Source organism: Camelus bactrianus, chromosome X (genome assembly GCF_048773025.1).
Source record: "Camelus bactrianus isolate YW-2024 breed Bactrian camel chromosome X, ASM4877302v1, whole genome shotgun sequence".
Lineage (NCBI taxonomy): Eukaryota > Metazoa > Chordata > Mammalia > Artiodactyla > Camelidae > Camelus > Camelus bactrianus.
Window position 1 is genome coordinate 60,036,130 of NC_133575.1, and position 19,520 is coordinate 60,055,649.

At 34.4% G+C, this 19,520-nt stretch overlaps 1 protein-coding gene across 2 annotated transcripts in view; it reads right to left on the minus strand.

Moving 5' to 3' along the window:
* Nucleotides 1-19,520, minus strand: part of LOC105063582 (nucleosome assembly protein 1-like 2) — a 149,214-nt gene that overhangs the window by 92,708 nt on the left and 36,986 nt on the right. The window lies entirely within an intron of this gene.

Sequence of the window (19,520 nt, forward strand, 5' to 3'; positions counted from 1 at the left end):
TATTGATTCCTTCTCTGAGGCCTGAGGAAAAAATACACATTATGCTTTTATGATTATACTGTGGTGGTGTGTGCTGGAGGTATGTGGAGAAAAGAAGGTTAAACACCAAAATTCAAAAGTTGTATTCAAAGTAGGTTTCAATAAAGAATTTTTTTTTTCTGGTTGGGTGAAGAGGCAGGAATGAAAACATGCCAAATGACCAATAGTGTTCAGCTAGGATAGTGGAATTATGCAGATATTCTTTTCATTACTTTTCAAATTTATGCTTTTTATAATAGAAGTTTCCTTAAGAAACATGTATTCACCTCAAATCTTTCAAGTAATTTGCAACTTTAGAATCCTACTTGCAACTTACAGAAGTGTTTCAATCTCCTAGTTCCTTTCTTAAGACTCTTAATCTAGTCTTGAAGTTGTTTGTGCACAGCTGCAAAGAAGTCTTTGGTAGGGTTTGACTTCTTTTCAAAGGAGGAAGGAAAAAAGGCCCAAGGGAAGTTTTCTACTCTTGGCTCAGATCTAGAGAACCTAGCTGTTTTTCTGGTCAAACATTACCAGACCAAGTCAAGAAGGGCAGGAGGAACCAGGAAGGGGGATGGGTGGTTGGAGGGAGGGATATATTATAACAGGGTATGAGGAACATTTTGAGAGGTGGTAGACACATTTGTTATCTTAATTCTGGTGATGGTTTCATGAGCAGATATATATGTCAAAAAATCAACTTTTATACTTCAAATATATGCAGTTTTTTGTATGTCAGTTATGCCTTAAGAAAGCTACAAACAAATACAGCAGAATGGTTGCAACTCTGGTAACAATACAAAAGAGAGGAACTCACTAGAGGAGATAGTCACCTTAAATAACTTAGATTCAGACCCCAGATGGGAATCACTTTCTTGTATATTCATGTCTGAATGTGCTATGAGGAAAGACACCAATCATCATCAGTGAGTCTCTCATAAAATGAGGATGGGTTTGGAGGGTAGAGACAGCCCAAGATATGTTAGCACTGAATCTTGAAGTATGAATGCCAATGCAAAGCAAAGAAGTCCCCTATTGTGTAGTTTCAGAACCAATATTGTGAGTTGGTAGTAAAAGTAACTATTCACATGTTATGGAAAAGAAGCATTGGTTGGAGGTGGGATCAAGATGGCAGAGTAGAAAGACCCTTAGCTCACCTTCCCTTACAAACACATCAAAACTACAACTCCACAAAGAGCAACTCTCCCTGAGAATAACCTGAAGACTAGAAGAATGGCACTTCTATGACCAAGGCTATAAAGAAAGACCTACACAGAATCTAGTAAGAAGGGAGTAGAAGTGATCTAGTCAGAGCTCACATCTCTAGTGGGTGACTCAGAACAGAAGTCATCTATCATAGGCTCAGGGATCCTCCTTTGGGAGCAAGGGGTTTGAGCCACATATTAGGCACCCCAATCCTAGGGTCCAACACTGAGAAATTGAGCATGTCCCAAAGCCTGCACCAGGCTACTGTTCCAGCCTCTCTTGCTTTGGCACTGCTCTCTGCTAAGATGGAGGCTGCTGTTGCCAATGCACATGCACTCACTGGGGAAGGAGTAGAGCCAGCTCAGTAGTGTGACATCAACCCTTCTGGCCCCAACATTGCCTCTACCCAAGACACACACACCACCATCACTAATCATCAGGCAAATGCAAATCACAATGAGATATCACCTCACATCTGTCAGAATGACTATCATCAAAAAGGCAAATAATAACAATTGTTGGCAAAGACTAGGCTAAAAGAGAACCCTAGTACACTGTTGGTGGGAATGTAAATTGGTACAGTCACTATGAAGATTCCTCAGAAAATTAAAAGTAGGGCTACCATATGATCCAGCAATTCCACTCCTGGGTATATATCTGAAAAATAAAAAACACTAAGTCAAAAAGATATATGTATATCAATGTTCATAGCAACATTATGTACTATGGAAGCATCCATCAACAGATGACTGGATAAAGAAATTGTTATAAATACACACACACACACACACACACACACACAAACACACACACAGTGGAATACTCCTCAGCCATAAAAAATGCCATTTGCAGCAACATGGATGGACCTAGAGATTATTATACTAAGTGAAGTAAGTCAGAAAGAGAAAGACAAATACCACATGATATCACTTATGTGTGGAATCTAGAAAAAAAAGACACAAGTGAACTTATTTACAGAACAGAAACAGACTCACAGACATAGAAAACAAACTTATGGGTAGCAGGGGAGAGGAGGAAAGGGGCGGGAAGGATTAATTGGAAGTTCAAGATTTGCAGATACTACCTATTATATATAAAATAGATAGGGGAGGGTATAGCTCAGTGGTAGAGCACATACTTAGAATTCATGAGATCCTGGGTTCCATCCCCAGTACTCCCATAAATAAATAAATAAATATATAAGTAAATAAACCTAGTTACCTCCCCCTCAAAAAGTAAATAAATAGATAAACAACAAGGTCCTACTGTATAGTACAGGGAACTATATTCAATACCTTGTAATAACCTATAATGAAAAAGAATATGAAAAGGAATATATATATGTATAACTGAATCACTATGCTGTACACCAGAAATTAACATATTATAAACAGACTATACTTCAATTAAAAAAAAACTTCAAGATCTTGTGATAGCTCACAGTGAAAAAAAAATGACAATGAATATATGTACGTTCATGTATAACTGAAAAATTGTGCTCTACACTGGAATTTGACACAACATTGTAAAATGACTATAACTCAATAAAAAAATGTTAAAAAAAAAACTTCCAAATTTGAAAAATGTAACCACTGAAGAAAAAAAATGAAATTTTCCATTTGCAACAACATGGATGGACCTAGAGGGCATTATACTTAGTGAAGTAAGTCAAATAGAGAAAGACAAATACTGCACATTTTCACTTATATGTGAAATCTAATAAATAAAACAAAGGAATGATTTAACAAAACAAAAACAGATTCACAGATACAAAAAACGAACTAGTGGTTACTAGTGGGGAGAAGGCAAGGGGGAGGGGAAAGCTTGTGGAAGGGGATTGATTAAGAGGCACAGACTACTAGGTATAAAATAAATAAGATACAAGGTTGTAATGTACAGCACAGGGAATATAGTCAATATTTTATAATAACTTTATATGGAGAATAATCCATAAAAATACCAAATCATTATGTTGTGCACCTGAGACCAATATAAGTAAGAAAACCATGCTCCATTTTTAATTAAATAAATAAATAAATTTTTAAAAGGAAGCACTGAATTGGAAAATAAGACCTGAGGTTCTAGTTTTACCTAATACTTCAACTAAAATATCAATAATTTTTGTTTAAGTCATTTTACCAATAAAGTTCTCTGTCATTTCATTTCTACAGTCTAGGGTTTTGATTTGACATTATTAGTTTATTCCAACTCTAGTTCCTGCATGACAACCTGGGAAGATACCACATATTTCCACCCTACCCCACTACTCACACAAAATAAAACACACACAGAGAGAGAGAGGGAGAGGGAGAGGGACAGGGAGAGGGAGACAGAGAGAGACAGAGAGGGAGAGAGAGACCCTCTTTGTTTCTCAGGGATTAAAGTACCACTGATGCTAGATTCAATCCTTTGGACTCAAAGACTTTTTCTATCTTCCAGTGTTTACCATAGGGACTTACCCTTTCAGAGGCCCCATGTCTCCATCTATAAAATGTGGATCTTGAGCTTGATCTTGCCAATCTCTGAAATTCTAGGTCTATGAATCTCTAATTAAAATGCAAATGTCACTGGAAGGGGAAGGAACTTAACATGCTATCAGTCATTTCTAGAAACCCTTTCCAAGCAGAAAAGATTTTAAAAGACCAGCTAAAAATGGATTACTTGGAAATGCCTCCCTAAAACTGGAATGAATCCCCTAAAATAGGAGAAGAATACCACAAAATAATACACAAATTACTTGGACTTTTTAAGTTTGCCTTTAGTTGTACTTGTGCACACATTTCTGATTTTCCCCTATGGATAAAAGAAGCAACAAGTCAAATGCTTTCTGGGGAAAAGGGAAAAAAATTCTCCCTCTCTTTGTCTAGAATAGCCTTTCCTAGGTCTTGGTTAGCCTGAAGGAAGAAATGTGGAAGTAAAATGGTGCCCAGAATGGGTTGAATGGTGGCCCCTCAAAAGATATATCCACTTCTTAATCCTGAAAACCTCTGAATAATAATCTTATATAGCAAAAGAATGAATAATTTTATATGAGAAAAAATGAGATTAATAAACTTTAGAGGAGGATCTTTCCCTGAATTGTCTGGGTAGACCCCAAATGCAACCATATGTTTCTTTATAAGATACAGGTAGACGGAGATTTCTAACATGCCGTAGGTGGTTTTCAAAAAAATACCACAGACTGGGTGGCTTATAAATAACAGAAATTTATTTCTCACAGTTCTGAAGATTGGAAATCCATGATATTTTTTTGTTCCCATAATTTTGCCTTTTCCTGAATGTCATAAAGTTGGAATCACACAGTATGTAGCCTTTTTAAATTTCCTTCTTTCACTAAGTAATATGCATTTAAGGTTCCTCCATGTCTTTCCATAGCTCAATAACTTGTTTTATTTTAGCACTGTCTGGATATTCCACTGTCTGGTTGTAACACAGTTTATATACAGTTCATCTACTGAAGGACATCTTTGTTCCTTCCAAGTTTTGGCAATTATGGACAAAACTATTACAAACATGCATGTGAAGGGTTTTGTGTAGACATAAGTTTGCTAAGTATTATGGCAAAAGTATGTTTACTTTTGTAAGAAACTGCCAAACTGTCTTTCAATGTGGCTGTACTATTCTGTACTCCCACCAGCAATGAATGACAGTTCCTATTGCTCCACATTCTCATTAGCATTTGATGTCAGTGTTTTGAATTTTGGCCATTCTCATAGGTGTGCAGTGGTATCTTGTTGTTTTAATTTGCATTTCCATGATATGCAGGGGATCCACATAATGTGGAGCATATGTTCATATGATTTACCATTTCTATATCTTCTTTGGTGAGGTGTCTGTTCAGGTCATAAGCCCATTTTTAAATCAAGTTTTTTGTTTTCTTATTGTTGAGTTTGAAGAATTGTTTGCATATTTTGAATAACAGTCTTTCGTCAGATGTGTATTTTGCAAATATTTTCTTTCAATCTGTTGCTTATCTTCTCATTCTCTGGACACTGTCATTCACAGCACAGTAGTTTTTAATTATAATGAAGTCTAGTTTATCAATTTTTTCTGTCATGGATTGTGTGGATTGATGTTCTGTCTAAACAGCCATTAACTCATGGTCATCTAGGTTTTCTCCTATGTTGTCTTCTAGGAGTTTTAACTACATTTAATTAAATGTGTGGCAATCATTTCACAGTATATGTAAGTCAAATTATTATACTATACATCTTAAACTTATACAGTGCTGTATGTCAATTACATCTCAAATTTTTTAATTGAATTCTTTTTTTAGTGGGGGATAACATTTTACTTCACTTGGGTTCAATATTAGTGTTCCTTATTATCAAAATATTCACCTGTAAAAACCAGTTCTAGTTCATGGGCTGGATTTGGCTCATGGATTATAGTTGACTGACCCTTAATCTAACAGAAAGGGTGTGCAAATCTATATAGGCTCTACCTATTTTTTCTATAGATCAGATAATTAGTATTTTTTGGAAGAGGTCATTCTACTTTAGAAACTACATAATGGCTGGGAAGGGCCACCAAAAAGACTGAAACCACTAGGAAGTTGTACAATGTATCAAGAGAGAGTAGGGACACTGCTGCTTCTTCCAAATTCCATTTTTGGTTACAAAGGACTCTCAATTTTAAAGGAAGTAAAGTTGAAAGAGCAATCTATCACTAGAGAACTATGAGGAAACAGGGAAGATGAAGAAAAAGTATTTAGAAACTCAGATAAGGTCTCTGAAGTCAGTAAGAAACTGATTTTCATTGATTGCCTCTCTAGTCAGATATTAAGTTAGGACTAGTTCTCTGGCCAGGAAGGGCTTTTGTACCACAGAGAAGCTCATCTGAGAAGCAGGGTCTGGACCCATGAAGTAGGTTGTGAGCTCTTTGGAAGCAATAGACTGATTATTTCACAAGTGGATCCTCAGAGCCAAGCTCAGGGTGCTGGGATCTGACCTTGGCCTTCTACTGACTCTGAGTTCAACTTTACATATGACAGACCCTCACAGTACCCATTTAGAGTGCTTGGTTGATATCAAGGCTTCCTTATCCATCTATGACCTCCTCGAGGTCCAATGTTGAACCTACTCGGATGTTTCTCACAAATTCTGACACTGTACCTGGCATATGGCAATTTTCTCCTAAGAATTTCAGAATGAATGAGTGGATGCTATGCTGGCAGTATGCTTTGCTTCTGAGGGAAGTAAAATAATCCACTGTGTCATATATATTTGGCCATTCTTTGGCACTGCACCAGTGAACAGAGAAGTATTTAAACTTCTCTAAAGGCATTGATACCTAGACAAGCATTCATAGTGAAAGAAGCATGCATAACACTAGGAGTAACAAATAATCTGAAAGAGATCAAAAATGTTCTATCATAAATATTTCAATAAACTTTATAAAACTGTTTCCAGAATAAAAGCATATCCTCCAATGGCAGTAATTAGAATATATAATAAAACCAAACAAAGAATTGGAAGAGATCATTTATTATGAATAAACACACTAGCTACATTGGTGCAGCTGCATTTTCTACAGCTTTGTAAAAGACATATGAGTTGGGGTCATAGCATATGAGAACAATATGCTGTGTTCTTAAACCAGACCCTGTGCAGCTCACCTAACCATATTTGTTTCTATGTTGGCTTAAACTCCATAGCAATAGACTAGCAATGTGGATTTCAATTCTTCTTCTGCTACTAATTTACAAAATGAAGAAAAGCAAGTCAATTAATGCCTGTGTGCCTTCATTTCCTAAACTTTAAAATGGGTATTATAATACATTTGCCCTACCTACCTCTCAGGGTGACTGTGAGAATTAAATCAGGGAATATGAGAATGTGCTGGAAAATAAACATAAAAATCTGTTTATCCAGACACTTTATGAGGACTCTGGATATAGCAATTGCCAATTAGAAGCTTATATGATTTCTTTCATAATCTTCAATGAAGATGTTCCAACTGCCATGTCTTCAATTTCAGTTGCTATGTATTCTCTCCTGATAACCATGTTGTTTCAGAATTATGATATTTATAAATGTATTATGAAAATCATCTCCTCAGCTAATGGTTCACCATTGTGAAAGTTGGAGTCTGGGCCATTGAAAATCAGGGTAATAATGTTTGTTTAGGTTTATTTTTCATAATACTTATTTAAAGTTTTCAATCTTCTGGCAAAGAAAATGTCTTTCTTGTTCATTACTTTATCTTTATTTTCCAGCATACAGCTGGGCATATAGTCTGTACTTAATCAATATTAATTAAATAAATGAAAGTACAAACTCTTAAAACATATATATATATGTATATATATATATATGTGTATATAATACATATATATATATTTGTACATATTTGCCCTGCAAATAGATATTGCTATGATTAAACAAAATTAGAATAATTTAAAAGAAAAAACTCATTATGACAGAAACAGGAATAGCTCAAACTGAATAAAAATACAATCAATAAAGGCCAAAGATGAGATTACAGAAATTTTAAAGTTACATGACATAGATTGTAAAGCATCCATCATAAAAATGCTTAAATGAGCAATGAGCACATTTTTAAATGACAAAATAGAAAGTCTCAGCAAAGGAACAGAAAGTCTAAATAATGAGAAGATATAAAGAACCAAATGTAAAGTTTAAAACAAATAAAAAATAATAACCAAAATTAAAAACTTATTGCATGAGCTAAATAATAGAATGTAGGGTACAGAGGAAAGAATCAGTGAATAGGAAAAAAGAATAACAGAGCTTATCAAATCTGAACAAAAGATAAAATAGGCAGAAAAGTATGACTATAGGCTGCAAAACCTATAAAACTATAAAAACAACAAAAAAGCATTTGTGTCATCAGAGTCCTGGAAGGAGAGGAGAAAATGGGTAGTGCTGAAAAAGTGAAAAAGTACTCAATAGGCAAAAATTTGAGGAAATAATGGCTGAAAACTTTTCAAACTTGGCAAGAGATATAAACCTTCATATTCAAAAACGATGAGCAAATCCAAAATGGGGGGGGACATGCCAAATTACATAATAATTATGACTTTGAACATTAAGGACAATGTTGAAAATATCCAGAGAAGACCAAAACCTAACTGATAGAGAAAAAACAATTTGAATGATATCAGATTTTTTAATCAGAAAACAGAGATGCATGAAAGAGGTAAGTGGCACAGTATTTTTCAAGTGCTGGGACAAAAAAAAAAAAAGAAAAGAAATGTTAATCCAAAATCCTATACCCAGTAAAAGTAAAGTTTGGGAAGGAAAGGGAAATCAAGATATTGTCAGATGAAGAAAAAGTAAGTAAAATTGTTGCCAACAGACTTACCCTAAAGAATTACTAAAGGAAGTCCTCTAAACAGAGAGAAAACAAAAAAGCAAGATCTTAAAACATCAGTAATGAAGAAAGAAAACAATAAGAAAAAAAATCTGAGTAAATACAATAAGCTTTCCTTCTTTGCAGATCTCTAAATTATATCTGATGGTGAAATTTGTATAAATACACTGATTAAAAGATAAGCATTAACAGAGAAGATCATAAAATATGAACCAACTCTATGTTGTCTACAAGAAATTCACTTCAAATACAGTGATGTACATAGGTAGAAAGTAAAATGATGGGAAAAGACATACCATATGAATAATAATCAAGGGAAAGCAGGAGTGGCTATTTTAATATCAAAATTGAGTATATTTTACAAAAGAAAATCATCAGATATAGGAGACACCATATAATGATAAAAGGACTGGTACCCCAAGAAGACACAGCAATTCTAAATAAGTATGCACCAAATAATAAAATTGCAAAATATTTGAAACAAAAACCAATCAAACTGTAGGTGGAAAATGCAAATGCACAATTATAGTTAGAGATTTCGACAACCTTCTCTCAACAATTGAGAAACAACTTGACAAAAAAATCAGCAGTGATGTAGAGAAAGTAAACAGCATCATTCAACATGGTCAAATTAAAATTCACACCACTTCCCACCAACAGGAAAATGCACATTTTTTCAAATGCACAAGGAACATGCACCAAGGTAGACCATATTTTTTAATCAAAAACAACCTCAGTATATTTAAACTATTTGAAATCATATAGAGTGTGTTGTCCAAACACCATGGAGTCAAACTAGAAATCAGTAACAGAAGGATAACAGGAAAATCTCTAACACTTGGAAATAAGATTATAAATTTCTAAATAATACATGGTTCAGATAGAAAGTTTTAAGTGACTTTGTGAGAGCTCTGAAAAGGTAAAACATCTGCAGCCACTATGAAAATGGCCAGTCAAAAAAAGCCACATTTGAAAAGGTAGGTGCTGTGATTATATAGTTTAGTACTCTGTGCTGTTAAAAGATAGGAAACTTTATGGTGTTTCTTCTTGCCCTTGCCCCACCTCCTCCCCAGCATGGTCTGGCTCTGGAGCAGGTGACAGCCCAGTTGCCAATTCCCTCCCTTGAACTGGAGAGAGTAGAACAGACTGTATTTTCAGTGTTCTAACCTGGTGCCTTAAGAACCAGTTTCTGTTTTCTATAGCTCAGAATTCAGGCAGGAAAAATGGAGGGAATTCATCCTAGAAACTTCAGGGAGACAAAGACCCACAGACACTTGAGTCAAAATATTACATACATATGTATATATGTGTATATATATATAAAATATACCATCTAAAACCCTGAGGAGAAGCTGAGGTAAACTTCTTTGGGAAATTAAGATATTTAAAAGCAGCCATGCATACACGGGAATTGAAAAACCATTTCTAAGCAAATGCATACTCAGAAAAGACCTAAAAATACCTCAACCTTTCTTCTCATGCTGATCCCAGGGCTCAGAACACATGCTGTTAATTTCTGAAATGCATCTGAGGAACAGATCAGTCTACAAGGATGGAAAAGGTGGCTGTTTTTTCAAATACCCAAATTTCAACAAAATTTTTACAATGCATACAAAGAAACAGAAAAATACATTCCATGAGGCCCATGCAAAGCAAGAAAATTTAAGTGCTAGAAACTACCACTGAAGAAACACAGCCATCAGACTTACTAGACAAATACTTTAAAATAACTTTCCTAAACATGCCCCAAAAGCTAAAGGAAAACATAGACAAAAGAACTGGAAGAAATGAGGAAAACAATATATGAACAAAAGGAGAACATCAACAAAATGAGAGAAATAAAGTGAGGACATTTCTACTGATCTTGCAGAAATAAAAAGGATTGTAAAATAATACTATGAACAATTGTACTCTGATAAATCAGATAACTTACGTCAAATAAATAAGCTTGTAGGAACACATAATCCTCTGAGACTGAATCATTAAGAAAGAGAAAATGTGAATACACCTAAAACTAATAAGGATATTAAATCAGTAACAGAAAACCTCCCAACAAAAAAACTGCATCAGATGGCATCGCTGGTGAATTTTCCCAAACATTTAAAGAATTACACTGATTTTTCTCAAATTCTTCCAAAAAACTGAAGAGAAGTAACACTTTCTAACTCATTTCATGAGGCTATTATTACCCTGAGCCCATAGCTAGTCCAAGTAAAAAAAAATTGCAGATCAATATTCCTTATATAAAGATTGATACAAAAATACTCAACAAAATACTAGCAAACCTAATTCAGCAGCATATTAACATGATTATATACCATGACCAAGTGGGATTAATTCCTAAAATGCAAGAATGTTTTAGCATATAAAATATGTTAATATTATTTACTACATTAACAGAATAGGGGGGGGGAGAACATGATTGCCTTGATTGCTGTAGAAAAGGCATTAGATGAACTTCAATGCTATTTCATAATAAAAGCACTCAAAATAAAAGGAAACTCACTCAACAAAATAATAGTCATTTATGTTAACACTCACAGTTCACATTATACTAAATGGTGAACAACTGAAAGCTTTTCCTATAAGATCAGGAATAGGAAGACTATGCCCACATTTCCCACCTCTATTCAAGATAATACTTTAAGTTCTAGTCAGACCAATTAGGCAAGAACAAGAAATAAAACATCCAATTGGAAAGAAAGAAGTTAAATTATCTCTGGTCATAACTGACATTATCTTATATCTGGAAAACACTAAATATCACACACACAGACACACACACATAACAAACAAATTCAGCTAAATTTGCAAGACACAAAATCAACCTACAAAAATTAGTTGTGTTTCTGTGTACTAACAATGAACAGTCTGAATAAGAAATTAAGAAAACAATTCCACTTATATAGCATCAAAAAAGAATTAAATATTTTGAAAGAAACTTAACCAAGGGGGCAGAGGACTTCAGCATTCAAAACTACAAAATATTGCTGAATGTCATTCTAAGTGAAGTGAGCCAGAAAGAGAAAGAAAAATACCATGAGATCGCTCATATGTGGAATCTAAAAAAAAGAAAAAAAATACAAAACAGAAACAGACTCATAGACATAGAATACAAACTTGTGGTTGCCAGGGGGACAGGGGGTGGGAAGGGACTGGGATTTCAAAATGCAGAATAGATGAACAAGATTGTACTGCGTAGCACAGGGGAATGTATTCAGGATCTTGTGGTAGCTCACAGTGAAAGAGAATGTGACAATGAATGTATGTATGTTCATGTATAACTGAAAAATTGTGCTGTACACTGGAATTTGACACAACATTGTAAAATGACTATAACTCAATAAAAAATTCATATAAAAATAAATAAACACATTTACATATAAAAAAGAAATTAAATAATACATGAATAAATGCAAATACAAAGGGTACACACTTCAAGTTTTAAGAAGAGTAAATTTTGGGAAACTCACAGACAGCATGGTGACTTTACTTCACTGCATACATAAAAGCTGCTAAGAGCTTAAATCTTAAATGTTCTCACCATGACAACACCAACAAAATGATAATTATATGAAGGGAAGGATATGTTAATTAATCTTATTGTGGTAAACATTACACAACTCATACATGTATCAAATCATTGCATTGAACACCTTAAACTTATACAATGTTATATGTCAACTATATCTCCATAAACCTGGGGAAAATGTAAATGCATCTGAAACTCATGGATCATAAGATTTAATATTGTTAAATGGCAATACTACATAAAATAATCTACAGATTAAATGTGATCCCTATCAAAATTCCAATGACGTCTTTTGCACAGATAGAAAAATCCATCTTAAAATTCATATGGAATCTCAAGGTACATTGAATAGCCAAAACAATCTTTAAAAAGAACATATTTGAGAACTTACCATTTCTGATTTCAAATATTACAACAAAGCTATAGTAACCAAAGACTGTGGTTTTTGACAGAAATATTTCTCTTGTAATTCAAATGATACTATCAAGTAAAGGAAAAGAATACTCACAGAATGAGAGGAAATATTTGCAATCATAAGTCTGATAAGTGGGCTGTATCCAGAATACACAGATAATATTTACAACTCAATAAAATGAAAACTTTATTAATTTAAAAGTAGGCAAATAATTTGGATATTTCTCTAAGGAAGATACATAAATGGCCAATAAGTTCACAAAAAGATGCTTAATTTATCAGGAATTAGGGAAATGCAAAATGAAATAATAAAATGGTATAATAAAATACCATTTAATACCTTTAGATTGATTAATTTTAAAACACAGGTAATGAAAAGCATGATGAGATGCCACTTTACACCCACCAGGATGGCTATATTCAAAAAAGATGATTAATAACAAGTGAGGAAACATGAAGAAATCTTAATTTCATACATTGCTGGTAGGAAGGTAACATAGGATAGTACTTTTGAAAGTAGTCTTGGGGGTTCCTCAAAAAGTTACTTAAAGTTACCATTTGGCCCAGAAATTCTACTTCAAGGTATATACCCAAACAAAATGAAACATATGTCCATTAAAAACTTGTATACATATGTTCATAACAACATTATGAATTATAGCCAAAAGGCAGAAACAACCCAAATATCCATAAACTGATGAATGAATGAACAAAATATGGCATATTCATATATTAGAATGCTATTTTGACATAAAATGAAGTACTGATACATGCTAACATATGGTTGAATCTTGAAAACACTATGCTTTAATACTCAATGTGAAAAGCTGAAAGCCTTCCTGCTAAAATCTGGAACAAGACAAGGATGCCCACTCTCACCACTTCTATTCAATATAGTATTGGAAGTCCTATCCATAGCAATTAGACAAGAAAAAGAAATAAAAGGGATCCAAATTGGAAGAGAAGAGGTAAAATTGTCACTACATGTGGAGGACATGATAGTATATATAGAAAATCCTAAAGGCTCCACACAAAAATGACTAGAGCTAATAAAAGAACTTGGCAAGGTAGCAGGACACAAGATTAACATATAGAAATCAGTGGCATTTCTTTCCACTAACAACAAAATATCAGAAAAGGAAAGTAAAGAAACAATCCATTTTAAAATTGCATCCAAAACAACAAAATATTTAGGAATAAAATCTGACCAAGGAACTGAAAGACTTATATGTGGAGAACTACAAAACATTGACTAAGGAAATTAAAGATGACTTAAAGAAATGGAAAGATATCCCATGTTCTTAGATTAGAAGAATTAATATTGTTTAAATGTCCATACTGCCCAAAGCAATCTACAGATTTAATGTGATCCCTATCAAATCACCTATGACATTTTTCACAGAACTAGAACAAATAATCCTAAAATATATATGGAATCACAAAAGACCTAGGATTGGCAAAGCATTACTGAAGAAAAAGAATGAAGCTGGAGGAATAACCCTCCCAGGCTTCAGACAATACTACAAAACTACAGTAATCAAAACAGAATGGTATTGGTACAAAAACAGACATATGGATCAATGGAACAGAATAGAGAACCAAGAAATAAATCCACAAACTTTTGGTCAACTAATCTTTGACAAAGCATGCAAGAACATACAATGGGGTAAAGACAGTCTCTTCAGCAAATGGTGTTGGGAAAACTGGACAGTTGCATGTAAATCAATTAAGTTAGAATACTCCCTCATATCAAACAGAAAAATAAACTCAAAATGGCTTAAAGACTTAAACATAAGGTAAGATACTATAAACCTCTTGGGAGAAATCATAGGCAAAACATTATCTGACACTAATCTCAGCAGTGCTCTCTTAGGCAATCTACCTAAGCAATAGAAATAAAAGCAAAAATAAACAAATGGGACCTAATTAAACTTACAAGCTTTTGCACAGCAAAGGAAACCATAAGTAAAACAAAATGACAAATTACGGAATGGGAGAAAAGATTTGCAAAAGATGAGACTGACAAGGGCTTAATTTCCAGAATATATAAACAGCTCATACAACTCAATAACAACAACAACAACAACAACAACAAAACAACCCAATAAAAATAGGGAGAAGACCTGAACAAGCAATTTTCCAAAGAGGACATACAAATGGCAAATAGGCACATGAAAAAATGCTTTGTCACGAATTATCAGAGAAATGCAAATCAAAACTACAATGAGGCATCACCTCACACCAGTCAGAATGGCCATCATTCAAAAGTCCACAAACAATAAATGCTGGAGAGGCTGCAGAGAAAAGGGATCCCTCCCACACTGTTGGTGGGAATGTAGTTTGGTGCAGTCATTATGGAAAACAGTATGGAGATTCTTCAAAAGGCTAAAAATAGATACCATATGACCCAGGAATCCCACTTCTGGGCATATATCAGAGGGAATGGAACCTTAATTCAAAAAGATGCATGCACTTTTTGTTCACAGCAGCACTATTTACAATAGCCAAGACATGGAAACAACCTCAGTGTCCATTGACAGATGACTGGATAAAGATGCTGTGGTATATTTATACAATGGAATACTACTCAGCCATAAAAAATAATAAAGTAATGCCATTTGCAGCAACATGGATGCATCTGTAGAATGTCATTCTAAGTGAAGTAAGCCAGAAAAAGAAGGAAAAATACCATATGATATCACTTATATGTGGAATATAAAAAAAATAAAAAGACAAATGAACATATTTACAAAACAGAAACAGACTCACAGACATAGAAAACAAAGTTATAGTTACCAGGAGGGGTAGAGGGTAGGAAGGGATGAATTGGGAGTTTGGGATTTGCAGATACTAACTAATATATATAAAATAGATAAACAACAACTTTATACTGTATAGCACAGGGAACTATATTCAATCCAATCCAATCCAATCCAATCTTATAGTAACTTATGTTTAAAAATAATGTGAAAATGAATATATGTATGTTCCTATATGGCAGAAGTATTGTACTGTACACCAGAAATTGACACAACATTGTGAACTGACTATACATCAATAAAAATATATTAAAAATTAAATTAAATTTAATTTAAATTTAAAAAATAGTATGCTTAGTGTTAAAGTAACACTAGTAAAGCCAGTCACAAAACATCACATAGTTTATTACTCCATTTATATAAAATTCCAGAATAGAGAAATCAATAGGATATAAAGTAGATTAATGATTTCCAGAGACTGAAAAAGGGAACAAAAAGGAATGAATGCTAATTAGTATGGGGTATCTTCTTATGGTAATAAAAATGCTCTGCAGTAAGACAGTGGTGAAAGTTACATAACTATGCATATAATAACAACCACAGAATTATATGCATTAAAGAAACAAATTTTATACTTTTTTAATTATATCTGAATAAAAAATAAAAAACAACTATGGGTAAAATTTTTTCTAAATGTAATAAAAACTATAAATTCATAAGTCCAATATAATTAAGAAATCCCAGGCACAAGAAACATTAAAAAAATCATATAAAATCTTTAAAATCAATCATAAAAAGAATATATTAAAATCAATCAGAAAAATAGAAACTTTCAGTACCAAAGAACCAAAAAAAACAGGATGACAACAGATTTTTCATTTAAAATATTTCAAGTAACAGGTGAATTCTACCAATCATTTAGAGAAGAGTCAACACCTATCCTTCTAAAACTATTCCAAAAAATTGCAAATAAAGGAGTGCATTTGAACTCATTCTATGAGGCCGCCATCACCCTGATACCAAAACCAAACAAAGATACCACCACAAAAGAAAAGTACATGCCAATATCACTGATGAATATAGATGCAAAAATCCTCAAAAAATGTTAGCAAACTGAATCCAACAATATATTAAAAGGACCATACACCATGATCAAATGGGATTTATCTCAGAGATACAAGGATTTTTCAATACCTGTAAATCAATCAGTGTGATACACAACATTAACAAATGGAAGAATAAAACCCATATGATCATCTCAGTAGATGCAGAAAAGGCTTTTAGTAAAATTCAACATTCATTTATGATTAAAATAAAACTCCCCAGAAAGAGGGCATAGAGGGAACCTACCTCAACATAATGAGTCATATATGCCAAACCCACAACTAACATCATTTTCAATGGTGAAAAATTGAAAGCATTCTCTCTAAGATCAGGAACAAGATAAGGATGCCCACTCTCAACACTTTTACTCAACATAGTATTGGAAGTCCTAGTCACAGCAATCAGAGGAGAAAAGGAAATAAAAAGAATTCAAATTGGAAAGGAAGAAATAAAACTGCCACTGTTTGCAGATGACATGATACTATACGTAGAAAGTCCTGAAGATGTCACTAGAACACTACTACAGCCCATGAATGAATTGAGTAAGTTGCAAGATACACAATTACTATATAGAAATCAGTTGCATTTCTATCCAGTAATAATGAAATATCAGAAGAATAAATTAAGGAGATAATCCCATTTACCATTGTATCAAAAAGAATAAAAATATCTAGGAATAAAACTATCTAAGGAGGCAAAGGACCTATACTCCAAAAACTATAAGACACTGATGAAAGAAACTGAAGATGACACAAACAGATGAAAAGATATACCATGTTATTGGATTGAAAGACTCAATATTGTTAAGGGCCATATTACCCAAGGCAATATACAGATTCAATGTAATCTCTGTCAAATTACAAATGGCACTTTTCCACAGAAATGGAACAAAAAAAGTTTTAATTTGTTTGGAAACACAAAATACCCCGAATAACCAAAACAATCCTGAGAAAAAAGAACAGAGCTGGAGGAATCACACTCCCTGGTTTGAGACTATGCTACAAAGCTACAGTAATCAAAACAGCATGATATTGGCACAAAAACATACAGATCAATGTAACAGGATAGAAAGTCCAGAAATAAACCCCTGCATTTATGATTAATTAATCTATAAGAAAGGATGCAAAAATATACAATATATAAAAGACAAGTCTCTTCAATAAGTGGTGCTTGGAAAATTGGACAGTTACATATGAAACAATGAAATTAGAGCATTCTCTAATACCATATACAAAAATAAATGCAAAATGAATTAAAGACCTAAATGTAAGACCAAATATTCTAAAACTCCTAGAGGAAAATATAGGCAGGTCACTCTTTGACATAAATTGTAACAATATTTTTTTGGATCCATCTCCTAGAGTAGTGGAAACAAAAGCAAAAATAAACAATTGGGACTTAATTAAACTTAAAAGCTTTTGCACTGCAAAGGAAATAATCAACAAAATGAAAAGACAATCTATGGAATAGGGGAAAATTGCAAATGACACAAATGACAAGGGATTAATTTCCAAAATACACAAACAGGTCATACAACTCAATATAAAAAATAAATAAATAAAAAAATGGGCAGAAGACCTAAATACATACATCTCCAAAGAAGACACACATGGCCAACAGGCACATGAAAAGATGCTCAACTTAATTAATTATTAGAGAAATGTAAATCAAAACTAATGAGGTATCACCTCACACTGGTCAGAATGGCCATCATTGAAAAGTGTACAAATAATAAACGCTGGAGAGGGTGTGGATAAAAAGAAATCATCCTATACTATTTGTGGGAATGAAAATTGGTGCAGCCACTATGGAGAACAATATAGAGCTTCCTTAAAAACTAAAAATAGTTACCATATGATCCAGCAATCCCACTCCTGGGTATATATCTGGGCAAACTAGTAATAACAGGATGGTGATTTCTGTAAGCTTTCTCTCTGCCTCAGACATTCCAGAGTTGGAGCTGAAAAGCCCAGCAACCTGGAAATTAAATGGATGCAGATTTTAAAAGACCTTTAAAAAATCTTAATCTCTCTAGCCAAAAATCAGGATAGGGCAGAGGCTGGGATCAAGATGGCAGAGTAAGAGGATATAGAGTTCACTTTCCCCCACAATTCATCAAAAATACAACTACATGTTAACAATTCTCATGGAAAACTAACTGGAAACTGGCAGAACTATACAACCAAAGCTGCAAAAAAGATCTCCATATAATGAAGTAGGACAAAAAAAAAAAAAAAAGTCATGAAGTCAGGACCTGAACCCCTGGGAGGGATGTGAAAGGAAGAGAAAGTCCTCACAGGTGGACCTTGGTACTGGTGAGTGAGCAGGCCAAGCATGCCAGTCCTGGGGTCTTTCCAGGGGAGACAAGCCCTCTTGCCTGCTGGAAAATCCACTGGAACAGACAGAAGAGTTAGAGAATCCTAGACTCTACTCATGAGGAGAGACTGAGTTATGGCTTGCCAACAATCAGGGTGGAAAGAGTCTTCCACTGGCAGTTGCAGCCTAACTGCACTATCCAATCCAAAGGGGCAAACACCCCGGCCCTACTCACTCTGTACCATGGCTTGGCATGAGATCTCAGTCTAGCTATGCAGATATAGACCAGGCCTCCTGGACTGGGATTTGAGTGGAGCCACAGAGGTCATTGTCAGCATGCAAACAGGTGGCATGGAGCGATGGTGGCCATTGTCAGCAGATGTATGGGGCAGTGCCACAGGAGTGTGCAAGGGCTGAGCTGAATCTTGGAAAGATGGGCCTTAGGAGAGGACTTATCTAACTATGCAGAGACTGCCTCGAGGGCCTGGGGTGTGGTCTGGGTAGAGCAGCAGCAGACACAGTCAGTGCATGCAGGAGCACACAGTGGTTCATATTCCAGCAAGAGCACCTCAGCTCTGCCCACTCCACATCACAGCTTAGCACTACATCTGGGGCAGACAGGTCCTGGGAGAAGACTTCCATAGAGGCAGCCCAGATCTCAGGTGGCAGTGCAGCCAACTCAATTCATGCAGCCACAACACCCCAATCTCAAGCTCCACCCTACTCCATACCACAGCATCACATTACAATGGGGATGAACACAACAGAGAAAGGGATGCAACCTTGGGCTACTTCTGAGCAGAACTATAGATGCATACATTGGTGGTGCATAGGTCCTC